Here is a 13,128-nt window from a genome sequence, read left to right as displayed (position 1 = left end):
AAATAGTTGTCCCTTGGTATCTTCAGGGGTTTGGTTCCAGGACCGCCTCCACCCCCCACCTCCCCACCACACACACACAGAGTTAAAAATCTTTGGGTGCTCAAGTCCCATATATGAAATGGTTGCATAGTATTTTTGTATATAACCTGCACATATCTTTCCATATACTTTATTTCTTTATTTTTAAATCATCATCAAAATATGGAACACTTCACGAATTTGTGTGTCATCCTTGCACAAGGGCGATGCTAATCTTCTCCAAATCATTCCAGTTTGAGTATATATGCTGCCGGACGAGCACTAGATGCGGGTGACCCTTGAACAGTGTGGGATTAGCTGTTTTCACCCCACACAGTTGAAAATCTTAGGATAACTTTAGACTCCCCAAAAACTTAACTACTAATAGCCCACTGTTGATCAAAAGCCTTACTGATAACATACAGTCAATTAACACATAAACTAGTATCTATATATTTTTTATGTATTCACTGCATACCCTTTTCCTAATTTTTTTGGTACTTCTATGCTGTGTGGTCCATCTTTGAGGTTTTTCCAAATTGTCGTAAGTCTCCAAAAAGTTTTCCAATGTAATTTATTGAAAAAAAAATCTGCTTGTAAGTGGACCTATGCAGTTCAAGCCTGTGTTGTTCCAGGGCCAACTGTACTTTAAATTATCTCAAGATTACATATAATACCTATTACTATGTAAATGCTATGTAAATAGATGTTATGCTGTATTTTTTAATTTGTAATAGTTTATTACTGTGTTGTTACTTTCTACTGGTTTTCTTTTCTTAAATTTTATTTTATTTATTTATTTTGAGATGGAGTTTCGCTCTGTCGACCAGGCTGGGCTGGAGTGCAGTGGCGTGATCTCGACTCACTGCAACCTCCGCCTCCCAGATTCAAGCCATCCTCCTGCCTCAGCCTCCCGAGTAGCTGGGATTACAGGTGCCTGCCACCACGCCCAGCTAATTTTTGTATTTTTAGTAGAGACAGGGTTTCGCCATGTTGGCCAGGCTGGTCTTGAACTCCTGACCTCAGGTGATCCACCCGCCTTGGCCTCCCAGTGTTGGGATTACAGGTGTGAGCCACTGCATCCAACATTTTCTTAAATATTTTTGATCTGCAGATGGTTGAATCCATTGGTGTGGAACCTACACATATGAAGGGCCAACTGGACCCACCTCATAGAGTTGTGAGACTAAATCTACATAAAGCACTTAACTTTGTGGCTGTCATGTGGTGAACGATTAGTCAATGTCAGCTGCTTCTATTATGAAGTTGATAATTTAAACAAAATTTAGTGTGGCTCAAGTATTTATTCACCCAAAAGTAATAGGTACTGTAGTAGGCACAGGGTTCCACCCTCAAGAAGCTCAGAGTCTAATGGGGGAGAAAGGTAAGTGTAGAAGCAGTTCCAGTTGGGTGTGATAAGTGCTAATTAGAATAAGAGGATCTAGGAGCTTAAAAGTGGGGGCCCTAATTCATACCAGTGGTTGGGAAAGAGTGAGGCCAGAGTAGAGATGGGAGTACTTTTTGTCTGGCTTCTCCCATGAGTCTCAGCTGTCTTCATTTTTTCCCAAAAGGTTAGAACCTTCAGAAATTGGCACCTTCTAGGCCCTGGCACTGTCTCTTCCTTGGCTATTTTAGAGGTTACAAACCAGTCTTTTTTTTTTTTTTTTTTTTTTTATTATACTTTAGGTTTTAGGGTACATGTACACAATGTGGAGGTTTGTTACATATGTATCCATGTGCCACGTTGATTTCCTGCACCCATTAACTCGTCATTTAGCATTAGGTGTATCTCCTAATGCTGTCCCTCCCCCTCCCCCAACCCCACAACAGTCCCCGGAGTGTGATGTTCCCCTTCCTGTGTCCATGAGTTCTCATTGTTCAATTCCCACCTATGAGTGAGAACATGCGGTGTTTGGTTTTTTGTCCTTGCGATAGTTTACTGAGAATGATGTTTTCCAGTTTCATCCATGTCCCTACAAAGGACACGAACTCATCATTTTTTATGGCTGCATAGTATTCCATGGTGTATATGTGCCACATTTTCTTAATCCAGTCTATTGTTGTTGGACATTTGGGTTGGTTCCAACTCTTTGCTATTGTGAATAGTGCCGCAATAAACATACGTGTGCATGTGTCTTTATAGCAGCATGATTTATAGTCCTTTGGGTGTATACCCAGTAATGGGATGGCTGGGTCAAATGGTATTTCTAGTTCTAGATCCCTGAGGAATCGCCACACTGACTTCCACAATGGTTGAACTAGTTTACAGTCCCACCAACAGTGTAAAAGTGTTCCTATTTCTCCACATCCTCTCCAGCACCTGTTGTTTCCTGATTTTTTAATGATGGCCATTCTAACTGGTGTGAGATGGTATCTCACTGTGGTTTTGATTTGCATTTCTCTGATGGCCAGTGATGATGAGCATTTCTTCATGTGTTTTTTGGCTGCATAAATGTCTTCTTTTGAGAAGTGTCTGTTCATGTCCTTCGCCCACTTTTTGATGGGGTTGTTTGTTTTTTTCTTGTAAATTTGTTTGAGTTCATTGTAGATTCTGGATATTAGCCCTTTGTCAGATGAGTAGGTTGCAAAAATTTTCTCCCATTCTGTAGGTTGCCTGTTCACTCTGATGGTAGTTTCTTTTGCTGTGCAGAAGCTCTTTAGTTTAATGAGATCCCATTTGTCAATTTTGCCTTTTGTTGCCATTGCTTTTGGTGTTTTAGACATGAAGTCCTTGCCCACACCTATGTCCTGAATGGTATTGCCTAGGTTTTCTTGTAGGATTTTAATGGTTTTAGGTCTAACATATAAGTCTTTAATCCATCTTGAATTCATTTTTGTATAAGGTGTAAGGAAGGGATCCAGTTTCAGCTTTCTACATATGGCTAGCCAGTTTTCCCAGCACCATTTATTAAATAGGGAATCCTTTCCCCATTTCTTGTTTTTGTCAGGTTTGTCAAAGATCAGATAGTTGTAGATATGCGGCATCATTTCTGAGGGCTCTGTTCTGTTCCATTGATCTATGTCTCTGTTGTGGTACCAGTACCATGCTGTTTTGGTTACTGTAGCCTTGTAGTATAGTTTAAAGTCAGGTAGCGTGATGCCTCCAGCTTTGTTCTTTTGGCTTAGGATTGACTTGGCGATGCGGGCTCTTTTTTGGTTCCATATGAACTTTAAAGTAGTTTTTTCCAATTCTGTGAAGAAAGTCATTGGTAGCTTGATGGGGATGGCATTGAATCTATAAATTACCTTGGGCAGTATGGCCATTTTCACGATATTGATTCTTCCAACCCATGAGCATGGAATGTTCTTCCATTTGTTTGTATCCTCTTTTATTTCATTGAGCAGTGGTTTGTAGTTCTCCTTGAAGAGGTCCTTCACATCCCTTGTAAGTTGGATTCCTAGGTATTTTATTCTCTTTGAAGCAATTGTGAATGGGAGTTCACTCATGATTTGGCTCTCTGTTTGTCTGTTATTGGTGTACAAGAATGCTTGTGATTTTTGTACATTAATTTTGTATCCTGAGACTTTGCTGAAGTTGCTAATCAGCTTAAGGAGGTTTTGGGCTGAGACAATGGGGTTTTCTAGATATACAATCATGTCATCTGCAAACAGGGACAATTCGACTTCCTCTTTTCCTAACTGAATACCCTTTATTTCCTTCTCCTGCCTGATTGCTCTGGCCAGAACTTCCAGCACTATGTTGAATAGGAGTGGTGAGAGAGGGCATCCCTGTCTTGTGCCAGTTTTCAGAGGGAATGCTTCCAGTTTTTGCCCATTCAGTATGATATTGGCTGTGGGTTTGTCGTAGATAGCTCTTATTATTTTGAGATACGTCCCATCAATACCTAATTTATTGAGAGTTTTTAGCATGAAGGGTTGTTGAATTTTGTCAAAGGCCTTTTCTGCATCTATTGAGATAATCATGTGGTTTTTGTCTTTGGTTCTGTTTATATGCTGGATTACATTTATTGATTTGAGTATGTTGAACCAGCCTTGCATCCCAGGGATGAAGCCCACTTGATTATGGTGGATAAGCTTTTTGATGTGCTGCTGGATTCTGTTTGCCAGTATTTTATTGAGGATTTTTGCATCAATGTTCATCAAGGATATTGGTCTGAAATTCTCTTTTTTGGTTATGTCTCTGCCAGGCTTTGGTATCAGGACGATGCTGGCTTCGTAAAATGTGTTAGGGAGGATTCCCTCTTTTTCTATTGATTGGAATAGTTTCAGAAGGAATGGTACCAGTTCCTCCTTGTACCTCTGGTAGAATTCAGCTGTGAATCCATCAGGTCCTGGACTCTTTTTGGTTGGTAAGCTATTGATTGTTGCCACAATTTCAGAACCTGTTATTGGTCTATTCAGAGATTCAACTTCTTCCTGGTTTAGTCTTGGGAGGGTGTATTTGTCGAGGAATTTATCCATTTCTTCTAGATTTTCTAGTTTATTTGCATAGAGGTGTTTGTAGTATTCTCTGATGGTAGATTGTATTTCTGTGGGATCGGTGGTGATATCCCCTTTTTCGTTTTTTATTGCATCTATTTGATTCTTCTCTCTTTTCTTCTTTATTAGTCTTGCTAGCGGTCCATCAATTTTGTTGATCTTTCAAAAAACCAGCTCCTGGATTCATTAATTTTTTGAAGGGTTTTTTGTGTCTCTATTTCCTTCAGTTCTGCTCTGATTTTAGTTATTTCTAGCCTTCTGCTAGCTTTTGAATGTGTTTGCTCTTGCTTTTCTAGTTCTTTTAATTGTGATGTTAGGGTGTCAATTTTGGATCTTTCCTGCTTTCTCTTGTGGGCATTTAGTACTATAAATTTCCCTCTACACACTGCTTTGAACGTGTCCCAGAGATTCTGGTATGTTGTGTCTTTGTTCTCGTTGGTTTCAAAGAACATCTTTATTTCTGCCTTCATTTCATTATGTACCCAATAGTCATTCAGGAGCAGGTTGTTCAGTTTCCATGTAGTTGAGCGGTTTTGAGTGAGTTTCTTAATCCTGAGTTCTAGTTTGATTGCACTGTGGTCTGAAAGACAGTTTGTTATAATTTCTGTTCTTTTACATTTGCTGAGGAGAGCTTTACTTCCAACTATGTGGTCAATTTTGGAATAGGTGTGGTGTGGTGCTGAAAAAAATGTATATTCTGTTGACCTGGGGTGGAGAGTTCTGTAGATGTCTATTAGGTCCACTTTATGTAGAGCTGAGTTCAATTCCTGGATATCCTTGTTAACTTTCTGTCTCGTTGATCTGTCTAATGTTGACAGTGGGGTGTTAAAATCTCCCATTATTATTGTGTGGGAGTTTAAGTCCCTTTGTAGGTCACTGAGGACTTGCTTTATGAATCTGGGTGCTCCTGTGTTGGGTGCATATATATTTAGGATAGTTAGCTCTTCTTGTTGAATTGATCCCTTTACCATTATGTAATGGCCTTCTTTGTCTCTTTTGATCTTTGTTGGTTTAAAGTCTATTTTATCAGAGACTAGGATTGCAACCCCTGCCTTTTTTTGTTTTCCATTTGCTTGATAGATCTTCCTCCATCCCTTTATTTTGAGTCTATGTGTGTCTCTGCACGTGAGATGGGTTTCCTGAATACAGCACACTGATGGGTCCTGACTCCTTATCCAGTTTGCCAGTCTGTGTCTTTTGATTGGAGCATTTAGCCCATTTACATTAAACGTTAATATTGTTATGTGTGAATCTGATCCTGTCATTATGATGTTAGTTGGTTATTTTGCTCGTTAGTTGCTATAGTTTCTTCCTAGCCTCGATGGTCTTTACAATTTGGCATGTTTTTGCAGTGGCTGGTACCGGTTGTTCCTTTCCATGTTTAGTGCTTCCTTCAGGAGCTCTTTTAGGGCAGGCCTGGTGGTGACAAAATCACTCAGCATTTGCTTGTCTGTAAAGTATTTTATTTCTCCTTCACTTATGAAGCTTAGTTTGGCGGGATAGGAAATTCTGGGTTGAAAATTCTTTTCTTTAAGAATGTTGAATATCGGCCCCCACTCTCTTCTGGCTTGTAGAGTTTCTGCCGAGAGATCAGCTGTTAGTCTGATGGGCTTCCCTTTGTGGGTAACCCACCTTTCTCTCTGGCTGCCCTTAACATTTTTTCCTTCATTTCAACTTTGGTGAATCTGACAATTATGTGTCTTGGAGTTGCTCTTCTCAGGAGTATCTTTGTGGCATTCTCTGTATTTCCTGAATCTGAATGCTGGCCTGCTTTGCTAGATTGGGGAAGTTCTCCTGGATAATATCTTGCAGAGTGTTTTCCAACTTGGTTCCATTCTCCCCATCATTTTCAGGTACACCAATCAGACGTAGGTTTGGTCTTTTCACATAGTCCCAAATTTCTTGGAGGCTTTGTTCATTTCTTTTTATTCTTTTTTCTCTAAACTTCCCTTCTCTCTTCATTTCATTCATTTCATCTTCCATCAGCGATACCCTTTCTTCCAGTTGATCGCATCTGCTACTGAGGCTTCTGCAATCTTCGCGTAGTTCTCGAAACTTGGCTTTCAGCTCCATCAGCTCCTTTGAGCCCTTCTCTCCATTGGTTATTCTAGTTATCCATTCTTCTAATTTTTTTTCAAAGTTTTTAACTTCTTTGCTATTGTTTTGAATTTCCTCCCGTAGCTCAGAGTAGTTTGATCGTCTGAAGCCTTCTTCTCTCAACTCGTCAAAGTCATCCTCCATCCAGCTTTGTTCCATTGCTGGTGAGGAACTGCGTTCTTTTGGAGGAGGAGAGGTGCTCTGTTTTTTAGAGTTTCCAGTTTTTGTGTTCTGTTTTTTCCCCATCTTTGTGGTTTTATCTACTTTTTGTCTTTGATGATGGTGATGTACAGATGGGTTTTTGGTGTGGATGTCCTTTCTGTTTGTTAGTTTTCCTTCTACCAGACAGGACCCTCAGCTGCAGGTCTGTTGGAGTTTACTAGAGGTCCACTCCAGACCCTGTTTGGCTGGGTGTCAGCAGCGGTGGCTGCAGAACAGTGGATTTTCGTGAGACCACAAATTCAGCTGTCTGATAGTTCCTCTGAAAGTTTTGTCTCAGAGGAGTACCCGGCTGAATGAGGTGTCAGTCTGTCCCGACTGGGGCGGTGCCTCCCAGTTAGGCTGCTCAGGGGTGAGGGACCCACTTTAGGAGGCAGTCTGTCCGTTCTCAGATCTCCAGCTGCGTGCTGGGAGAACCACTACTCTCTTCAAAGCTGTCAGTCAGACAGGGACATTTAAGTCTGTGGAGTTTCTTGCTGAGTTTTTGTTTGTCTGTGCCCTGCCCCCAGAGGTGGAGCCTACAGAGGCAGGCAGGCCTCCTTGAGCTGTGGTGGGCTCCACCCAGTTCGAGCTTCCTGGCTGCTTTGTTTACCTAAGCAAGCCTGGGCAATGGCAGGCGCCCCTCCCCCAGCCTCGCTGCCGCCGTGCAGCTTGATCTCAGACTGCTGTGCTAGCAATCAGCGAGACTCCGTGGGCATAGGACCCTCCGAGCCAGGTGCGGGACACAATCTCCTAGTGTGCCGTTTTCCAGGCCCGTTGGAAAAGCGCAGTATTAGGATGGGACTGACCCGATATTCCAGGTGCCGTCTGTTACCCCTTTCTTTGACTAGGAAAGGGAACTCTCTGTCCCCTTGCGCTTCCCGAGTGAGGCAATGCCTTGCCCTGCTTCGGCTCGCGCACAGTGCGCTTCACCGACTGTCCTGTACCCACTGTTAGGCACTCCCTAGTGAGATGAAACCAGTACCTCAAGCAGAAATGCAGAAATCATCCGTCTTCTGTGTCGCTGGGGCTGGGAGCTGGAGACCGGAGCTGTTCCTATTCGGCCATCTTGGCTCCACCCCTATTTTTTCACAAACCAGTCTTTAGGCATAATTTAGCACAGAATTTCCCAAACAGCATTGTGAAGAACACTGTATACTGCAATATGATGATGGTTCTGTGGATTTAAAAAGAAAAAAAAAAGTATTCCATGGTTCAAATAAGTTTGGAAAATGCCAGAGTTATATAGAATTTGTTCCTGCAGCACTCCTGCTGCCAACTTTTTAATATGTGAATGTGCATTATTAATCTCCGGAAGAGGGATATAGTTTACAAATTTGATTTACCCCAGACCATCTTTTAATAACTTACAGAGTTAATGTTCCTCGGAATAATGTGAAAGATCCAGGCAGGTGGCCACTGCAGATTTACCGTATTAGAACATAGTACAGTTCCTCCAGAGTAAAAAATGTCACATTTCTTTTTTTTCTTTTTCTTTTTTTCATTTTTTCTGTTTGCCCCTCCTACCATTTGCAAAAAACATCAAATTTAATTGAGGCTATTTCTTTAGTTCTGCATGACCCATGTGAGAATAACAACCATCAGGTAATAATGAAGCGTTTTCAATAAATTCTAACCATCTGAAGAAAGAACCTTTCTCCATGAAATACTGTGTGTCTCTACTATCAGGCGTCTCTTTGTTTAGCACTTAAGAAGAACTGGTTCTATTACTCATTCGCACACACACTGGGCATAAAATTAGATCTATGACCCCTCAGCGGCTGGCTGATTGATTTAAGTGGTCTGCTGAAGAAGGTAATGGAAAATTGAACATGACTCCTTTCCCAATGGCTTCCTATGATGAAAAAGTTAGAAATTATTTGAGCTGGAGCTCTAGAGTGAGCTTCAGCCCGTATAACTCAGAATATTCCAATTTTTGCCAGGAGAATAAAAGATTTCCAGGTACAATAAAGCTCCACTGTAAAGCACCTCAGGATAGTACAGACGCAGTAAACCTGTGGGTTCAGTTACGTCCTCGGTGTACTTTGAACTATAAAATCAGAAAATAATCACACAAATAGAGTCCCTGGTCTTTACTATTCATGCCCCTGCACAATTCTACTTACACTGAAAATTATAATTTATGGCATAGTTGGCCTTGATTCTTTGTAGTTATTCTATACGTGCAGTTTACCTTATTCTCTGACAAGCCAAGAGAACAAATAATAAAATCTATGGCATAACTCCCACAGGAGCTTTCTGCAACCCCAAGTATTTTTTCTGAAGTTTTAGTCACATCTTCAAATGGTCTCAGTTTCTTTTTTTTTTTAATGTGTTTTTTTTTTAATTATTATACTTTAGGTTTTAGGGTACATGTGCACAATGTGCAGGTTTGTTACATATGTATCCATGTGCCGTGTTGGTTTGCTGCACCCATTAACTCGTCATTTAGCATTAGGTATATCTCCTAATGCTGTCCCTCCCCCCTCCCCCCACCCCACAACAGTCCCCGGAGTGTGATGTTCTCAGTTTCTTTTGTCTCTGGAGAGACAAGGATGGCAGAGATGACCTCTGAGAACCTTTGCAGCTTTCAGATTCTTTGAGTCTAATAATTGGAATGAGTAAGGGAGCCTCAAGTCTTTTGTCATTTAGGCTCTGACTGGATTGTTGGGGAAGTCAGAAATTACTGATGGAGTCAGCAATTTCTAGCACACAACAAACTCTTATATTCTGAACAACTCTCTTTGACAGACAAGCTGCCACCCACTCCTGAACCCTAACAATCCAGTAGCACTGTCCTATCAAGGACTGTGAGGCCATCACACATCTGGAGCACCAACAGCAACTCTCATTTCATAGTTTCTCTGTACCAGGCACAATGCTTAGTGCTTTATGCATGTTATCGCTTTTAATCTTTAAAACCTGAATTATCCTCATTCATCTTCACTTTATGGATGAGGAAAATATCAAATGAAGCCACTAGATCATGGTTACCCAGCTAAGCGGCAGAAGAGCCAGGATTCAAGCTCAGGTCTCTCTAATTCCAAGTCTGTGTTCTTTCCACATCATGTTGCCTTCTCAGTATACTCCACAATTCTGTTACAGTCTGAAAATCTTTGCTGAAGCACAATCCAGGGGGCACTGTGGCTTTACCATTTCAAACCATGCTTCACAGTAGCATTGGGAAGACAGACTCTGGGCTATTTTTTCCCAGTCGCTTTTGGCTAAGAGTTGACCATTCTTAGGGTGAGAATAAAGTCCTTTTGATTAACTATGATGTTTTGGAGATAGTGCCCTTCTCTTGAATATGAAATGTGACCTTTTTTTTCCCTACAGTTGTCTGTTCTGTTCTACAGCTCAGACACGGACATCCATAGCCCTTACCTTACAGTAACAGACTCTTGGAGTTGTCTAATCTAGCTTCTTGTCCTGCATAGGAATGCCTTAGTAGACACATCTGTGATCTTTACCCTTGGAACCATATTACTTTTCACTGAGGAAACCAATACACAAAAGCCTAAAGTCACTTAAATAAAGTCATGCAGCAGGAAAGTTGATATCCTTTTAAGGGATACCACAGACCAGAAAAAGGCGTGTATGCTAAGCTGCGCTTTTCTCAACATCAAAACACAGGATCTAGATACACCTTCCAATGACCAAGGTGTTCCTCACCACCTCCGCTCATTGGTAGACCAATGCTCTGTTGCACTTTTAGATACTGTTCTAACATCTAGCATTTATTGAGAGTTAACTATATGCAAGAAATTGTGCTGAACATAAATTTTGGTTTTAAGTTAAAACCTGAGTTTGAATCCCTGCTATTCACTAGTTTTGTGACCTTGAACAAATTCCTTAAGTTCTCAAAGCCTCGGTTTTCAGATCTGTAGAATGGTGATAGTAGAATACTTGTTTCAGGGTTATTGTGAAAATAAAAAGAGATAATACTATATTAATATACTAGGTTGACATTAAAATTATACCAAACTGCCTGTTCTGGTTTTCAACCCATAGGTGCTGGCTTTCTTCTGCCTGTTTATCTTATTAGGGGGCTGGAAACAACCTATTCCAACATGGCAACATCATAAAAAGTTTTTTTTTTTTTAATCCCCTTAAAAAAAAAGCACCAGATAAGGCTTACTCTTTGTTCTCTGAGGAAGTGGAATCTACTGCTTTTTTTAGTCACTTTTGACGTTTTTATTAGCTTAGAAGTTCTAAGTTGTTTATACTCATTAATGAGGTTTGAAGCTTCTAGGTTCTCCTAAGTTTCATCATTCATCCAAAAATTATTGGTGTCTCTGCCTTCAGAAGCCTTTATTTAAAAAGTTCTCTGTTCCTAGGAATATCTAACCCCTATTGATACGTCTCGTATCTTCAGCATTCAACGGCGAATTCATTAGACTGTAAACTCTCAAAGACTTGAACCATGTTTTCTACATCTTTGTGTCCTATTCAGAGCCTAGAACAATTCTTTGTATAAACAAATGCTCGTTTATGTTATGTAAATGAATTAATTCTAGACCTTTCCAGATCCTGCAAAGGATGATGAAATACTCAGTAAGAGCGTAGGGTGAGGGGAAGAGTGTTAGGACTGTAGCACCTTCCCATGTCATTAATTTCCTTTGACTCCTTGAGCAGGTCACTTCTCTGACCCTCAGGTTGGAGTTGTAAGTATCTCTAAGGGTTCATGCAGATTTGAAATTGTATGATTATAAGTAAATCAGCTTTTTACTGAATGAAGTAATGTTTTAAGTGACATGTCATTGCCTAAAATTATATCCAAATCTATGGCCTCACAGAGACTGTTAGCCCAACTTGTTTATGTGAAATCTTTGTGAAAGTGAACTGACTTATAATTGTCAGGTACATTTGAAGTAAGAGCAAGACTTGAATTCCCAAAAGAAGTGTGGCAGTTTTAATTTATTTCCTTGTTAGGAAATGTACAACTTAATTAGACCTTGGCTGGTTTCCCTGTAAGATCTAATTTATGGAGTTTGGTATAGTAGGTAAAACAGAATGATGGTTCTGTAAAGTGCACCCTGTCAAAAAATGAGTGCAGGCCAGGCACAGTGGCACAACCCTGTAATCCCAGCACTTTGGGAGGCCAAGGCGGGTGGATCAGGAGGTCAGAAGTTTGAGAACAGCCTGGCCAACATGGTGAAACTCTGTCTCTACTAAAAAAAAATACAAAAATTAGCCAGGCATGGTGGCGCCCACCTGTAATCCCAGCTGAAACAAGAGAATTGGGAGGCTGAAACAGGAGAATTGCTTGAACCCAGGAGGCAGAGGTTGCAGTGAGCCAAGATCGTGCCACTGCACTCCAGCCTGGGCAATAGAGCAAGACTCCATCTCAGGGAAGAAAAAAAACTGAATGAGTACAGGCTGGGGGCAGTGGCACAACCCTGTAATCCCAGCACTTTGGGAGGCTGAGGAGTTCCAGACCAACCTGGGCAACATAGTGGGACTCTGTCTCTACAAAAAATACTTTAAAATTAGCCAGGCATGGTGGCACACACCTCTAGTCCCAACTACTTAGGAGGCTGAGGCAGGAGGATCTCTTGAGCCCAGGAAGTTGAGGGTACAGTGAGCTATGATCATGCTACTGCACTCCAGCCTGGGTGACAGAATGAAACGCTGTATTGAAAAAAAAAAAAAAAAAGTGGCGGGGGATGAGGGATGAGTGTGGCTCTATATAAAGTAGAAGTTGAGGAACTTCGAAAAGAGATTCCCTCGTCTGGGCAAAATGGCTCACGCCTGTAATCCCAGCACTTTAGGAGGCTGAAGCAGGCAGATCACCTGAGGTCAGGAGTTCAAGACCAGCCTGGCCAACATGGGGAAACCCCGTCTCTACTAAAAATACAAAAATTAGCCTGGTGTGGTGGTGGGCACCTGTAATCCCAGCTACTCACAAGGCTGAGGTGGGATAATTGCTTGAACCCAGGAGGCAGAGGTTGTAGTGAGCCAAGATCACGCCATGTACTCCAGCCTGGGCGACAGAGCGAGACTCCGTCCCCCTCCAAAAAAAAAAAGACATTCCCAATCATAAATGCCTTCCCCACTGGCCAGTTTCTGTGATTCAGAGTGTGGGCACAGCATAGCTGGGTTCTCTGCTCAGGATCTTAACAAGGATGAAATCGCAGTGTTGTTGGGGGGCCTTCATTTTCATCCGGAGTTCAGGGTCCTCTTCAAAGTTCTTTCCTGCTGTTGGCAGAATTCAGGTCCTTTCAGTTGTAGGACCAAGGATTCCTTTTCCTTGCTGGCTGTTGGCCAGTCATTGCTCTCAGCAGGTGACTACAGCTCCTTGCCACCTGGCCCCTCACAGCATGGCAGCTCACTTCTTCAGAGCCAGCAACAAAATCTCTCGCCTCAGTCTGCTAA

At 41.5% G+C, this 13,128-nt stretch overlaps 1 protein-coding gene and 1 non-coding gene across 6 annotated transcripts in view; one reads left to right on the top strand and one right to left on the bottom strand.

Annotated features, from left to right (window-relative positions):
- MICU1 (mitochondrial calcium uptake 1) overlaps positions 1–13,128 on the top strand; it is a 267,394-nt gene that overhangs the window by 236,187 nt on the left and 18,079 nt on the right. The window lies entirely within an intron of this gene.
- LOC115831427 lies at positions 196–301 on the bottom strand. The gene has a single exon (XR_004026924.1). It is a non-coding gene; the product is annotated as a U6 spliceosomal RNA (small nuclear RNA).

Source organism: Nomascus leucogenys, chromosome 18, assembly GCF_006542625.1.
Source record: "Nomascus leucogenys isolate Asia chromosome 18, Asia_NLE_v1, whole genome shotgun sequence".
Taxonomy (NCBI): domain Eukaryota; kingdom Metazoa; phylum Chordata; class Mammalia; order Primates; family Hylobatidae; genus Nomascus; species Nomascus leucogenys.
Note: the sequence above shows the minus strand (reverse complement) of the source record. Positions and strands in the feature narration are given on the sequence as shown.